The 15,746-nt window shown below is 40.4% G+C and overlaps 1 non-coding gene across 1 annotated transcript; it reads left to right on the forward strand.

The window, feature by feature from the left end:
- The first annotated feature begins 8,120 nt into the window (after nucleotides 1–8,120).
- On the forward strand, nucleotides 8,121–8,227 carry LOC112309467 (U6 spliceosomal RNA). The gene has a single exon (XR_002975260.1). It is a non-coding gene; the product is annotated as a U6 spliceosomal RNA (small nuclear RNA).
- The last annotated feature ends 7,519 nt before the right edge of the window (nucleotides 8,228–15,746 follow it).

Consider the following 15,746-nt stretch of genomic DNA (forward strand, 5'->3'; position numbering starts at 1 on the left):
CTCTAAACCCCCACTACTCCACCTTCATGCAACTTTGCGCATCCATCTAATATAGAAATTGCTCTGAATAACAAAATTAATGGAATCTCCCAACTTATTCCCTTTAGCTCAGGGATCATGCCAGATTTATTTTTATGAACATAAACCTAGTACAGTGTCTGGTACATAATAGATACTCACCTAATGTTTATTAAATAAAACTGAATTGATTTTATTCACAAGTTAATGGAATTATCAGGATAATTATTATGCTTTATCTACTCCCTCATACTGCAATGTTAAAAATAATTTCTATTACAAAATTCAATTAATATAATAAAATCTGTGAGTAGACATTTCCCCCTATTTTTTCAGTTACTAGGTTGTCTCTTATTTAAGAACATGCAATTTCCTTCGTAAGCCTACAGACCACCTCGTCATGTTTCTCTTTCATGCGTGTATGCGTCTGTGAAAGAAATCGTGCCTATGGTCCTGCCCATTTCTAATTGGTTTCCAACACAATTCAGTCCTACTGAGCACACAGCCAAGTGGGGAACATCAGAAATTAGTAAGAGGGTTCCACTATTTTTGATCATTTTAAAAGGAAACCGTTTTTGTCTAATATTTCTTTTAAAGCCAGGGTTTAGAAACAGAAAGATCTTATTACAAAAGTTCCCCTCTTTTCCCTTTTCTTTATCAATAACCAACAGTTAAAACATAAGAGATGAACTTACCCTAACTAACTACTGACCAAAAAAAAGCACCTAAAATCCGTTTTTGTGTAAACCACACCTTGCTACCAAGTCTAGAAAGTATTTACCATTCTGAGACTTCGAAAGCTATGGTAGTAAGAACGCATTAAATAAACACACAGTCTGAATGCTGAAAAATTATTGAAATCTTAGTTTAATTTTATTTGTTATTTTGTTATATTTTATTGATTATGCTATCAAGTTGTCCAAAATCTTCCTCCTTTGTCCTCCTTCGCCAGCACCCCTTACTCCCCCAGGCAATCCCCACACCATTGTTCATGTCCATAGGTCCTGTGTATAAGTTCTTTGGCACTCTATTCCCTATACTGTACTTTACATCCCTGTGGCTGTTCTGTAATACCGATTGGTACTTCCTAATCCCCTTACCTCTTCACTCATTGCCTCTCACACCCCACCCATCCAGCAAATGCCCAAACACTCTCTGTATCCATGATTCTGTCTCTGTTCTTGTTTGCTTAGTTTGTTTTTTAGATTCAATTATTGATAGATATGTATTTATTGCCATTTTATGGTTCATAGTTTTGATCTTCTCCTTTTTCTTATGGAAGTACTTTTAACATTTCATATAATAATGGTTTGGTGATGGTAAACTCCTTTAGTTTTTTCTTGTCTGGGAAGCTCTATATCTGCTCTTTGATTCTAAATGACAGCTTTGCTGGGTAGAGCCGTCTTGGCTGTAGGTCCTTCCTTTTCATGACTTTGAATATTTCTTGTGAATCCCTTCGAGCCTGCAAAGTTTCTTTTGAGAAATCAGCTGACAGACTTATGGAAACTCCCCTGAAGGTAACTAACTGCTTTTCTCTTGCTGCTTTTAAGAGTCTTTCTGTATCTTTAACCTTTGGCATTGTAATTACGGTATGTCTTGGAGTGGGTGTCTTCCATTCATCTTGTTTGGGACTTTCTGTGCTTCCTGGACTTGCATATTTATTTCCTTCACCAAATTAGGGAAGTTTTCTTTCACTCTTTTTTCAAATAGATTTCCAACATCCTGCTCTCTTCTCCTAATGGCACCCCTATGATGTGAATGTTGGAACATTTGAAGTTGTCCCAGGGCTGCTTACACTATCTTCATTTTTTGGGATTCTTTTTTCTTCTTGTTGTTCTAATTGGTTGCCAGAAGGAGAAGAGAGCAAAAAATTGGAAATCTATCTGAAAAAAGAGTGAAAGAAAACTTCCCTAATTTGGTGAAGGAAATAAACATGCAAGTCCAGGAAGCACAGAGAATACCAATTATGATGGAAGCAAAGAGGCCCACTCCAAGACATATCATAATTAAAAGGCCAAAGGTTAAAGATAAAGACAGACTCTGAAAAGCAGCAAGAGAAAAGAAGTTAGTTACCAGATGATTGTCAGATGGGAGGTGGGAGGGAGAGAATGGGTGATGAGGTGAGGGAATTAAGAAGTACGTAGTTACAGGATAGCCATAGGGATGTAAAGTACAGTATAGGAAATGGAGTAGCCAAAGAACTTATACACATGACCCAGGGATGTGAACAATGGTGGGGGCATTCCTTAAGGAAGTGTGGGGTGCGGGGTGGAGAGAAGCAAAGGGGGAAATATCAGGACAACTGTAATAGCATAATCAATAAAATATAGTTTAAAAAATTAAATTAAAAAGTACACATATTCATTGACCTCCAAATCCCATTTTTTATATATTATTGTATCCTAAGTGCAAAGATACATACATGATGTTTGCTGTATTATTTTAATTTTTCTTGTTTTTATTTTTATTAAAATTATACATGCACATAATTTTAAGAACAAAGTAACTCTACAAGGCTTGTTGCTAAAAGCAGCAAATCCTGATCATCCCTACCCATTTCCTGCTCCACAAACACTTCCAGTATTTGAGTTGATTATTTCAGTATTCATCTTCATAATGTTAAATGATGTTACATGTTCCGTTCTTGTGTTTTTAGTTTTAAGAATCATCAGTGATTTCCCAGTAGGGGACTGAGCCCATAGCTCTCTCACAGCCCACCCCAGGACACACACACACTCCTTGCCTTTCTCAATTCGCAATAGTTTTAAACTGTCATTTAACTGGATCCATACTCAGTGTGTACATTATTAGTACTATATAAATGCTAATCAGAAATCAGTCATACCATATAATGTGATTAGTTTTCATTCCTTGAACAAAATTTGCTTTTCCTGTTAATAATTTTCATTTCATTCCCTCTTCATTTTCATATCAAACTTGCTTAAACATTTTTTTTTATTGATTGATTTTAGAGAGAGATAAAGAGGGGAAGAAAGAGAGAGAGAGAGAAACATCGACCCATTGTTCCACTGATCTGTGCATTCATTGGCTGACCCTGCATGTGCCCTGACAGAGGGTCGATCTCACAACTCTAGTGTAGTGAGACAACGTTCCAACTAACTGAGGTACTAGGCCAGGTCTCAAACATGCTTTCATTTGATTGTATTAGCAGCTTGAAGAAACCTCACTGTGAACACATTGGGGGAAGTAGCAGGGTGTCCCAAATATGCTGCTGCACACTCTGATCACAGAGTAAGGCTCTCTTAGAGGGCACAGCAGTGGTTCAGAGTAGGGGCTTGAGTCCTAGTTCTTCCACTTTCCAGCTAGTAAGTCGTATCACCTCTGTGAGCCACAGTGTCTTCATCGGAAAGATGGTGATAGTATAAGCACCTATGCTGCAGTTCTATTGTGAGGAATAATGATTAAATGAGTAGCAGTGTTGGACATGAAGTAAATATTTATTCAGAGCTGTCATTTTAATTATTCTATGAGAGTAACATTAGTAGGAACTTAAGAGGCTAATTTTCATTCAGAAATGTATTTTTCCTTTAATCTTTTTTCTGATTAAGCGATACATATCAATCAATAGAAGACTTGAAGAGCACACTGAAGTATAAAGAAGCACAAGAGAAAATGTCTCATTATCCCACCATACAGAGGCAACTGCAGTTAACCTTTAGGCATATTTTGTACCAGTTTTTTTTGTTTGTAGAAACTTTTTGTAATTTACATGATTACATGGTACTGCCTATACCATTTTGAATTCTGCTCTTTTTGTTGCATAACATGATATTTAAAAATTTTCCATATCATTAAAAAATCTTTATTCGCACACTTTTAAAATGAAAATTGCCTGGTATTCCACTGAGTTGTTATAGGGTGACGACAACCATCCCGTTTGCCTAGGTCTGAGAGGGTTCTTGGATGCAGAACTTTTACTGGAAAGTCCAGGGCAAACCAGGATTGAAGTTTGTCCTACTTTTACACACCCTTTTAATTGGATAATTAGGTTTTCCCCCATTTTTAAACTTTATAAACAGCACTGATGAGAGTTTTTATAGCAGCTAATGGTCTTTCAAATTGTTTTTATAATAACTGTCCTCCTCCAACTTCTTGAGGGCAATAAAACATATCTTTTGGCCTAGATTTTTCTGTTTAACTACAGGGCCTGGAGCAGCTATGTAGATACTCAATTAATTTGTTACCAGCCAACTAACTGGCTGACTGTTGTAGGTTGAATTGTGTCTCCCCAAAAGATATGCTGAAGTCCTAACCCCTGGTTCCTGTGAATGTGACCTTTGAAATGTAATTAAGATGTAAGTCAAGATGAGGTCATGCTGAATTGGGAGGGGGCCCTAAATCCGATATTTCTGGTGTCTATACTAGAAGAGAAATGACAGCCCTGACTGGTGTGGCTCAGTGGGTTTGGCGTCATCCCACAAACTGAAAAGGTCACTGGTTCAATTCCCAGTCAGGGCCCATGCCTGGGTTGCAGGCCAAGTCCCTTGATTGGGGGCACGCAAGAGGCAACCAATTGATATTTCTCTTGCAAATCGATGTTTCTCCGTCTCTCTTTTTCCTTCCCTTCCCCTCTCTCTAGAAGTAAATAAATAAAACCTTTAAAAAAAAGAAGAGAAATGGTGCAGAGACAAATCACACAGAGAGGGGAATGGTATGTGAAGACACAGACACACAGAGGGAAGGTGGCCATGTGAAAACAGAGGCAGAGATGGGAGGGATGTAGCTGCAGGCCAAATGTCTGTTCAGGCTGCTGGAGCAAAGTCCCACAGTCTGGGTAACTTAGAGACAACAGAAATTTATTTCTCACAGTTCTGGAGGCTGGAAGTCCAAAATCAGGGTGCTGGCATGGTTGGATGAGGGCCCTGTGCTGGGTCACAGACTTCTCATTGTGTCCCCACATGGTGGAACCTCTTTTTTAAGGCACAAATTCCATACATGAGGGTTCTACCCTTATGCTTTAATTACCCCCCAAAGGCCCCACCTACTCATATTACCATGTTTGGGGGTAGGATTTCAACATATATGGATTCTGGAGGACACATTCAGACTATAGCAGCAAGGAACACCAAGTATTACTGGCAGCTACCAAAAGCTAGGAGACAGAACATGGCCTTGCTGACACGTCAATTTCAAATTTCTGGCTCCCACAACTGTGAGAGAATAAATTCCTGTTGTTTCAAGCCACTCAGTTTGTGGGATTTTGTTATGGCAGACCTAGGAAATGAATAGTGCAGGTGTCTTGTGTGAAAATGGAAGACACTAATATCATAAGCCTAGAAACAGGAATGTGACTGTAAGCGGAATGACCCTAAATTAATTGGTGTCCTGGTCCATTTATAACAGGATGCTATAAACTGAGTGGTTTATAAACAATAGAAATTTATTTCTCACAGTTTTGTGGTCTTGGAAGTCCAAGATCAAGGCGCTGGCAAATTTGGTGCCTTGTCAGGACTTGTGTCCTAGTTCATAGATGGGCAGCTGTCTTGCTGTGTCCTCACATGGCAGAAGGGAGAGGGAATATTTTGGGGGGGGGGGATCTCTTTTACAAGGGTACTGATCTCATTCATGACAGCTCCACCCTCATGACCTAATTGCCCCCAAAGCCCCCGCCTCCTAGTACCATCATCCTGGAAGGAAATGTTTTAACATATGAATGGGGGGGATGTAAACATTCAATCTATAGCAGTTGGTATTTTCCATTTCTTCCTTTGCTCCTCACCTTTGGTTTAAGAGTTGCTTCATGTCTACCCCTATTCCTGAAGTGGATCTCCCTAAAATGAGGACAGAGACCAATTAACTTCCCTTATTAGACTTTTAATATTCTAAAATACTCATGACTTTTTTTCTCTGGATGTTCCCTTATGTTAATTATGAAGGCTCCCTAAATAGTGCTAGTCAAAAAGTTTTTGTATTTCATGAGTGACCATAACTGGTGGGTCCTAGGGGTATTTGTCATATTCTGGGAGCTGTTCTCAAGGTAGCAGTGACAGACATTTCTATTCCAATAAATTCTATCAGCATCCTCTTGCTTTCCCTCAGTACATTTGAAGTTCCTCTTGCTCACATCTTACACAGGAATCTTAGCAAATAAAAGGTAACGTGTTGGGTCTATCTTGAAGACTGATGAAAACACATTAGCGAAGCAGACAAAAGGAGACTATTTTTTCTGTCTTGTTCCCCAATTGACAGTAGAAGTTCTGTCCTTCCTTCACCCCATCTCAGGCTTGTAGACCACCTATAGTCACTCACTTTAGTATTTGAATCTGATATTTTATAGACAGAAATACCACAAAAACAATTTGATCTCAGCTGTGTGGCCTGCTAGACAATATTTAAAGAGGTGTGGCCAAGACCCCTGCCCAGAATGTATCAGAACATAAATCATGAGAGACATGTGGTGGGCCATCCTATCCATTTTTAGTGCTTTTTAGGGGTGGAGGTTATGGAACTTTCCTTAGCTGCTTACTCTTACCATCTTTGTGGAATTTAAAGCTGTTTTTAAGTCCCAGCTTATGATGTAGCTCAGTGGGTTGGGTGTTGTCCCACAAAACGAAAAGGTCGCTGGTTCATTTCTCAGGCAGGGTACATGCCTGGGTTTCTGGCCAGGTCGCTGGCTGGGACATGTGCTAGAGGCAACCGATTGATGTTTCTCTTGCTCATCAATATTTTTCTCAATCTCTGTCTCCCTCGCTTACTCTTTCTCTAAAAATAAATAAATAAAATCTTCAAAAATAAAGTTAATTTTTTTTTTACATTTTTGCTTTATTAGTGCTTTATTTAAAAAAATTATAGTTTTGTAACTTTGGAAGAGTAGAGTTGGTGATTGAAGTCTGGTGAGAAGGCAGGAAAATCAAAATACCTGGGAGACATATTAGTTACATTATTCTTTGGGTTATAATATTGTGATTTGTATTTACATTTCTAGCAAACAATCAGATTAGAGCTTCCATTGTTTAAGAATTCTTGCCATTCTTTGAAACAGCACGAGTTAAACATAGAGACAAAGAAAACATTGTATGAGGACTGGATGCCAAGAATATACCACCTTCTCTGATGAGGTCAATTATGTTTTAAAAGCAACAGAATATTTTGTAACATTTGTTCTTCTAATGTGCTCCCCGACAGAACCAATATGGGATGTGCAAAGAGAATTTTTTTTAAAAAGCTGTATTACTATAATTTGTCAGCAAATGGATGATGTAAAGTCTTTCATCCAATCAGGATTGTAGGGAAAATGCCTTAGTCCCTGCTGATCAAAATAATAACATTAATCAATAGCAATTTATGTGATAATCAAGATGCTACTTCTCTAGCCCTGGCCTAGTGCTCAGCTGGTTAGAGCATAGTCCCCATACACCAAGGTTGAGGGTTTGATCTCTGGTCAGGGCACATACAAGAAGCAACCAATGAATGCATAAATAAGTGGAACAACAAATCTCTCTCTCTTTCCCTTCCTCTCTCTCTCTGAAATAATAATTTAAAAAAGACTCTTTATAGGAATAAGCAGATTGTGGGTTACATTGTCATTCACATCTGTGTGGGACCCAAGTTTACTTGGCACCATTTTTACTACAACTGGACAGATTCATCCTGTGCTACAGAGAAGCAAGCAGAAGGGTTGAATGCAGAATCTTTTCTTTAAAAAAAAGACTTTATTTATTTTAGAAAGAGGGGACAGTAGGAAGAAAAAGAGGGAGGGAAACATTGATGTGCAAAAGAAATATTGACTGGTTGCCTCTTGCATGCCCCCAGCCCCTAACCGGGGACCTGGCCTGAACCCAGGCATGTACCCTGACCAGAAACTGAACTGGTGATGCTTCAGTTCTCACGCTCAGTCCACTGAGCCACCCAGGGCTGAATGCAGAATCTCATAATTGGATTTGTGGTCTGGCTTAGATGATTCTGAAAAGAGGTCCAATAAAAGCAATACACCAGAGAATATTATTTTGAGCAAAAGATTTTACAAAATAGCATATATCCATTGACTCTAAATAATCAATTGAACACTCCATTACTATTTACTGAGCACTGTAGAGTGAGGGGGACTACTGTGGGGGAGACATAAGACTGTAGTCACCACAGTGCTCGCTTCGGCAGCACGTATACTGAAACTGGAACGGTACAGAGGAGGTTAGCATGGCCCCTATGCATGGATGATGTGCAAGTTTGCGAAGCATTCCATATTGCTTTTAAAGAGGAAAAGAAAAAGACTGGGGTCACCACGATGTGTATGTCATCTAGTGTCATTTTCATTAAGGCCTCAAGTCTTTGCTATAAAAACATTGTTTTTGAAGAATCGCTTAAAAGCACATTGAAGTGGATCCTTTAAGAATACCAGTGAAGACACGACTTGACGTGAGTCCTGCTTTGAGCTCCCACTGTCCACTCCCCATGGTATGTGAGGCCCTTAAAGAATCTTGCCTCTGCCTCTTTGTAGCCCTCCCTCTCACCACTGGCTGCCTCTGTGTGTTCTTCAGCCATATGGAACTGCAGCCTTCTGTGCCTTTGCGCACATTGCTCACTCTTCTTGGAATGCTTGTCTTCTTTTTGCCTAATTCCTTCTTATGCTTCAAGACTTCATTCACATAATGTATATCCAAAAGAATTGAAAGCAGGGTGTTGGAGAGATACACCCATGTACAGCAGCATTAACTATAGTCAGAAGGTGGAAGCAAACCAACTGCCCATCAACAAATGAATGGAGGAAATGTGATATGTCCATTCAACGGAATATTATTTAGCTGTAAAAAGGAAGGAAATTCTCCAACAAAATGAAAAGACAGCCTACTGAATGGGAGAAGTTATATGCCAATGATACACTTGATAAGGGGTTGATATTCAAAATACATAAGGAACTCATACAACTTAACATGCAAAAGCCAAACAATCTAATTAAAAAATGAGCAGAGGATCTGAATATGTGGGGGCCTGGCCCACAACCCAGGCATGTGCCCTGACTGGGAGTCAAACTGGCGACCTTTTGGTTTGCAGGCCGGCATTCAATCCACTGAGCTACACCAGCCAGGGCCAACATGGATGAATTTGAAGATATTATACTAAGTTAAGTAAGTCAGTCACAAAAGTTTAAATATTGTACCATTCTACTCCTATGAGGTATTTAGGGTGGCCAAAACCATAGAAACAGAAACAGAAAATGGAATGGTGGTTGTCATCGGCTGAGGGGTGGGATGACGAGGAGTTATTGGTAAATGCATACCGAGTGTCAGTTTGGGGAGATGAAACAGTTCTGGCAATAGATGGCGGTGATGGTTACACAACAGTGTGAAAGTCCTCAACGCCTCTGTATTTAAAGTGGTTGAAATGGTAAGTTTTATGTTATGTATATTCTACCACAAATAAAATAAATCAATAAAAATGTCAGCATAGACATTGTCTCCTTTATAAAACCGTCTCTGACCCCCTATTCTGGGCTGGATGTCTCTCCTGCTCGATCTCGTAACACACTGCGCTGTTCCTGTCATTACACCATCGCGGTCTCGTAGGGATGTACAACATCAATAATGTAAAACATTTAGCGTGTTATTTACTTAGTTATGGTTCAATACACAGCAGTTATTAAAACATTTATCAGTTGTATTGTAATCTTTCTTACTAGTCAGTCTTTCTTTTTTCAGGTGATACAAACTGTAACGCTTCATGAAGCGGACAGCCACCATTCAGAGGACGCCAGTCTGTCTTTCTAGATCGTAATTTGCTTGAACACAGAAGCTGTCTCCTCTCTCTTTATGTCTTCAGAGCCTAGCAAAGTGTCTGACACAAGGGTTTATTGAAAAACTCAATGAATGTTAAGGGGATAACTCTTGGAAACCCAGAGTAGAAAAGACTCTTGGAAGTCTAAGAACATTGCTTCCACCATCGTGATACCTGAGATCATGTATATGGAGCACACACATTACTCAGTTCCTGCACGTAGTAGGGGTGGAGTAATTGAGTTCAATCAGAGTTCAATAGCTTGATCTAGTGAATCCTTTTTTTTTCCTTCCCCTATAACATTAGAAACATGGGATGTGGGAATGACTCTTAACCTTGACAGTAATAGGTTTACAAATAACTTTTTATTATTCAAATGTACATAAAAGTATGGAGAATAGTAGTATGACCCCTATGTATCCATTACTCAGCTCCAAAAATTATCAACTCCTTGTCAATCTTTTTTCATCTATATCCATCTATATCTCTCTCCCCCAGAGTATTTTGAGGCTAATCTTGAACACCTTATCAAATTCTGACTGTACTTTTTATGAAACTCTTTTTCAGGTGCTTAATCTCTAGAAAGTGTGGAAATCAGATCCTCAAAGCATCCATGATATTTACAGACCTTTAGAATCTTGCCAGAGTCTGTACACCAAAGCATAAGCAACAACTGATTTGCCTTAATCTCTAGAGATCAGGAGATTTCCTCTAATTTTTGTGTCTCTGCTGGGTTTTCATGCTCCTGTATTGTCATTTGCAACCTGTCTCAGTCACCCTTGGTACCCAGACCCCAATGGCAACCTTTGTGCTTTCCTTTGTGTAGTCTCACTTTTGCCTTCTTTCTTCCAAAATCTATCAGTCCGTCAAGACCCATTATAGGAATTTTGTTCTACGTAAGACCATTTTAGATTCTCTCACCCTTGTAATGTGGTGGAGTTTACGATCCTAGCACAGTTTCATACTTATTTAATTGTTTCACATGTATCAGTTTCGCCTTAACAAGATTGCAGGTGCCTTGATGGCTAGAATTCTATCAGAACATTGCTAATTTTTAAAAATTAATCAATTAATTAATTTTTAGAGAGAGGGGGAGGGAGGGAGAAGGAGTGGGAGAGAAACATCAATCAGTTGCCCCAGTGCCCTCTACTGGGGACCTGGCCCACACCCAGGCATGTGCCCTGACTGGGAATCGAACTAGCTACCCTTTGGTTTGCATGCTGGCACTCAATCCACTGAGCCACACCAGCCAGGGCTTTAACTTTTTTTAGTATTCTCTCATTTCTCCTGCCCCCTTCCCAAGGTTAAGAGTCATGGGAGAAACATGGGATGTGGGAATGACTCTTAACCATTGATTAATCTTCATGCACTCACATTTGAGTCAGTCGCACACTCTTACAGGGATGTAGTGGGACCTATGCAGTGGTCTTACCCAAGATATGAAATTTAAATCTGATCTGTATCCTTGATTCAACTTCCAATTTTCCAGAAGACAGAGAACAGGGAACTCCCTAACGATGGAAAGAGCAAAATCTGGAATGTGGAAAACTATGGGAAAAGTTTCTTGAATAAATAAATTGCAACAGGGGAGAGAACAGGTAGTGGGGAACACATGGACTTAAAAAGACCTAACAACCAATCACAGGATGTCAACCTTATGCAAATTCTGATCCAAGGAAACAAACTGAACAAAATTTATGACATTTATATAATAATTAAACACTTCGTTAACAGTTTATGATATGAAAGGTTTTATTTTTAATTTACCATTTAAAAGTTGTAATAAAATACATACACCTCACATAAAATTTACCACCTTAACCATTTTTAAATGTACGGTTCATTGGTTCCAGTACATTTACATTGTTGTGCTAACATCACCACCGTTGAACACAGAACTCTATTCATCTTGCAAAACCGAAACTACCCATTAAATAACAATCCCCATTACCTACTGCCCCTACCCCCGGCAACCACCATTCCACTCAGTTCGATCCCTGGCACACGCCTGGGTTGCCCCCTGGTCCACAGTGGCGGCATGTTTGAGAGGCAGCCAATTGATGTTTCTCTTTCTCCCTCCCTTCCCTTCTCTCTAAGAATAAATAAATAAAATCCTTAAAAAAAATAACAATTCTCTGTCCTCTCCTTGCTCCCTTCTGTTTGGAAATGAGGACGCTTATGGTCCAGGAGGACGACGACCTCTGTTCCTAGGACCAGAGCCTGTGCAGAGCTGTTGACAGTGGCACTCTGCGCCTAGTGATAGACTGCTAAGGTTGCATATAAATCAGGGATTCCTTAGCCACTCTAGTTGATAGATTGATCTGGCTGTGCTGTTAGAATCCAGGGAGGTGTTTTTATCCAGACATACAACTTGAAGGTATTTGTCCTTGTGCTTGTTCCTTGCATGCATGGATTTACTCAGCATTACCCAGTAGCCTCAGCCGGTAGGGGCCCTGCTCAGGAGAATGCAAGGCGACCCTCCCAGTGCACCCTATCTTGGGCTTGTCAACTGTCAGGGGGCTTTCAGCTTGGGGAGTGGAAGGGAGGGCTGGTATAAAACAGCTTCATTGTATTAAGCTTTGTAAGAGGCTGGCTCATCCTCCTGGGGAATAGAAAGTAAATTGCTTCCCTTTAGGGGTTGAATTAACTCTTTCAGGCCAATAGAATTAGTTTAGTAATGACTATCCTGTTGTTTTAGGATTTCCCCAAATGGTATTTTTAATGAGCTGTGTCTACCCATTGCTGCCAATGCCACCATTTAACGGAATTGACTAGTAAACTCGGGCAACAACAGGTTTGACTAATTTTTTTCTCAGAATACACCAGGTGTTCTTGTGAAGGGATCAATTGACTGCTTTTTTCAGAACTGAGAAGGCACAACCTCATTAGAGACCTCCAGTAGATGCGCCCTTTAATCCTTATTCATTTCCAGGCAAGGGTTGTAGTTTCTTACACTCAGCCCATCAGCGGGTCTTTTGTGTTGCTATCAAGTCTGAGTTCCTTGTTTCCAATACACTACAAAATTTCTCTTCAGACTTATCCTTCAGACAAAAAGAGTAACAGTAAGCAAGTTTTAACTGACAGGTTTTGAAACCTGAAAGTTAAATATCTAGACAGGTTAGCAGTTGCACCGAAAAACCTTTAAAGAAGATTGCAGTTGATTTCCAACTTCACAGGTGGCAGTGTTTATAACTGAACAGCTCTGAAATTTGAAGAAAAGGTCTACTTTTATTTGCAAATATCTCATCTCCCCCAGCAACACAGAAGGTTGGAGAAATAGGAAAAATAAGAAATAGTATATTTTCATTAAAAGCAATCTTGGAACGTTTTAAGGACTTCTCCCAACTTTCTTTTAAGCAGAAAAGTAATGATCTTGTCTGCAACTGGCCTTTCAAAGAAAAGCTGCCCAAGACTGGAGAATTGACACCTGAAGTAGGCTAGTAAATGGCTCCCATTTGAGAGAAAAATTTACTCTGTGAGACCATCAGGGTGCTGTATAGTAACCTGGAAAGATAAACCAAATATTTAACCTTTGAAAGAGTTAACTCATCTCTTAAGGCCACGTGGTTTATTTCTAGAGAGTGAGTTATTTGCCTTAGCCACATCCCCCCATTCCAGGACACAGTCCTGGGTCCCGGGTCCTCCTGTGAGCAGGGGCTGTGCAGCTGCAGTCAAACAGGTGGGACTTCCCAAAGAATTAAGTGTCTTCAGAATCACAGTTCCCCCAAGGAGGCTACAGTCTGTTGGGTGGTAGCGCACAGATCTGTCATTTGCGTAGCTGTCATGTGCTGGTTAACTCGATAAAGCCATCCATCCATAAACCTGAGAGGGCATCGAGAGGTTTCTTGGAGCTTTGGCTTCAGAATTAGGCACATCTGGGTTGGGATTCTGGCCTTCTAGGGGGGTGACATTACTTTGCAACTCTACACTTTAATTTCTCTATAGAGTGGGGTTGATAGGACTGCATACTTCTGGGAACTATGGCTCTCCATGGAGGAAGACTCAGCGATGCTGTAGTTTAGGGACTGGCATGGAGTGAGCTCTCAATGGCTGTCAGCTATTGTCATTATTACTGTTCCTATTTTTTAAAAAAGATTTTATTTATTTATTGTTAGAGAGAGAGGAAGGGAGGGAGAGAGAGAGGAAGGGAGGGAGAAAGAGAGGGAGAGAAACATCAATTGATTGCCTCTCTCATGCTCCCAACCAAGGACCTGCCCCACAACCCCAGCATGTGCCCCAACCCGGAATCAAACCTGTGAACTTTTTGGTTTGTGGGACCATGCCCAACCCATGGAGTCATACATGTCAGGGTTATTACTGTTGCTGTTACAAAGTCCCTCCATCTCTGGGTCTTGCCTCCTTCTCTCCTGGATGAAATCCTTCATATTTCTCTAGTTTCCCTCTTTCTATTTCCTATCATAGTGTGTCAGTGCCATTGTTAAAGCTCTTACCAGATTGTATTAAAACTGCTTGTTACCCTACTCAGTTGTTGCAGGAATTAAAGTAATGTATGTACCTTGCACAGAGGAGGCAATCGATGAAGTGTAACTTCATTTTATTTGTGAAGTCTCTGTCTCAGTAGGAACAATTTTATCCAACAAATGTTCAATGAATTTCTACTATAAGCAATTATCTCACATAACCCTTACAACAATTCCAGGAAGTAGATACTGTTACCTCTCCGATATCCAGTGGAGGAGAAGGAGGTTTGCAGTGCCCAAGTTAAGTTGCCCAAAGCAAACTAGAAGTAAAGATGTAGAGCTAGGATTCAAACTCAAGTGTGTCTATGAGAGCTGGGATGGTACGTTATTGATCTTTGCACTCGTAGCCCCTAGAATGGTTCCTAACACCTGGTAAATGCTCCATAAATTTTGTGTGAATGCCCTGGAGTCAGCTATCATTCTTCACCCTACCAAGTTAGAGAGGACCCCAGGGAGTTTAGTTCAGCCCTCCTTGCTGGTCCTTTGAGTGTTTGTTCTCAGATCCAGTCCTCATAGTTCCCCGTTCTGCTCTGGATCATGCACAAGGTGCTGATCTGCAAATGGCATTTCCCAGACCTCCTTGCCAACTGGCTTCCAGCTAAGTTCAGCCGGGTGGGAGGCTGCCCTGTTGGAGCTGCAACCATGGAGTTGGTGTAGCCACGGCCAAGCATGCTGCCTACAACGGAGACGAAGGGGGAGACATACTCTGACTTCTCCTTTCCTCCTGCTCCCCAATTTCTGCCCAGTACCTCCCATTGACTAACCGTAGCTGGATGCCAGTTGGCAAGGGGCATGAGAAATGGACTTTGCTACAGGCCAGTTTCAGTGATGCAGAACAGAGGGGCACAGAAGAAACCTGAGAGCAATCAGGCAAAGTCCTCCACTTTGTCTCTAGGTCAAAGTTTCTTCCAATCAGGAGCTTTGCTCAGATACAGAAGGTCCTAAACTGAGAGAGGCTATCTGGAAAGGCAGATGGTTGCAGTGGGGGTGGGGAGCAGGAAAACCTGTCTCTTTATGTTCTGTTAATGGCATACTTAACTTTTACTGGTTGTTTGGGGCTTGTGGAGCAAGTCAAAGTATATCTTTTTTTAAAAAAATATGTTTTGTTGATTATGTTATTACAGTTGTTTTAATTTTTCCCCCTTTGCCATCTCTCTGCCTGTTACCCCCCTTTCCCTCCAGCAATTCTCCCCCCTCCCCCATTCATGTTCATGGGTCATGCATGTAAGTTCCTTGGCTTCTCCATTTCCTATACTATTCTTAACAGCCCCTGTCTATTTTGTTCCTACCAATTATGCTTCTTAATCCCTGCACATTTTCCCCCATTGTCCCCCTTCCCCTTCCCAGCTGATAACCTTCCAAATAATCTCCATACCTATGATTCCTTTCCTGTTCTTGTTGTTTGCTTAGTTAATTAGTTTGTTTTTTAGATTCATTTGTTGATAGTTGTGAATTTGTTGCCGTTTTAATGTTCATGGTTTTGATCTTATTCTTTTTCGTAAATAAGTCCCTTTA

The sequence above is a fragment of the Desmodus rotundus genome, chromosome 3 (assembly GCF_022682495.2).
Source record: "Desmodus rotundus isolate HL8 chromosome 3, HLdesRot8A.1, whole genome shotgun sequence".
Lineage (NCBI taxonomy): Eukaryota > Metazoa > Chordata > Mammalia > Chiroptera > Phyllostomidae > Desmodus > Desmodus rotundus.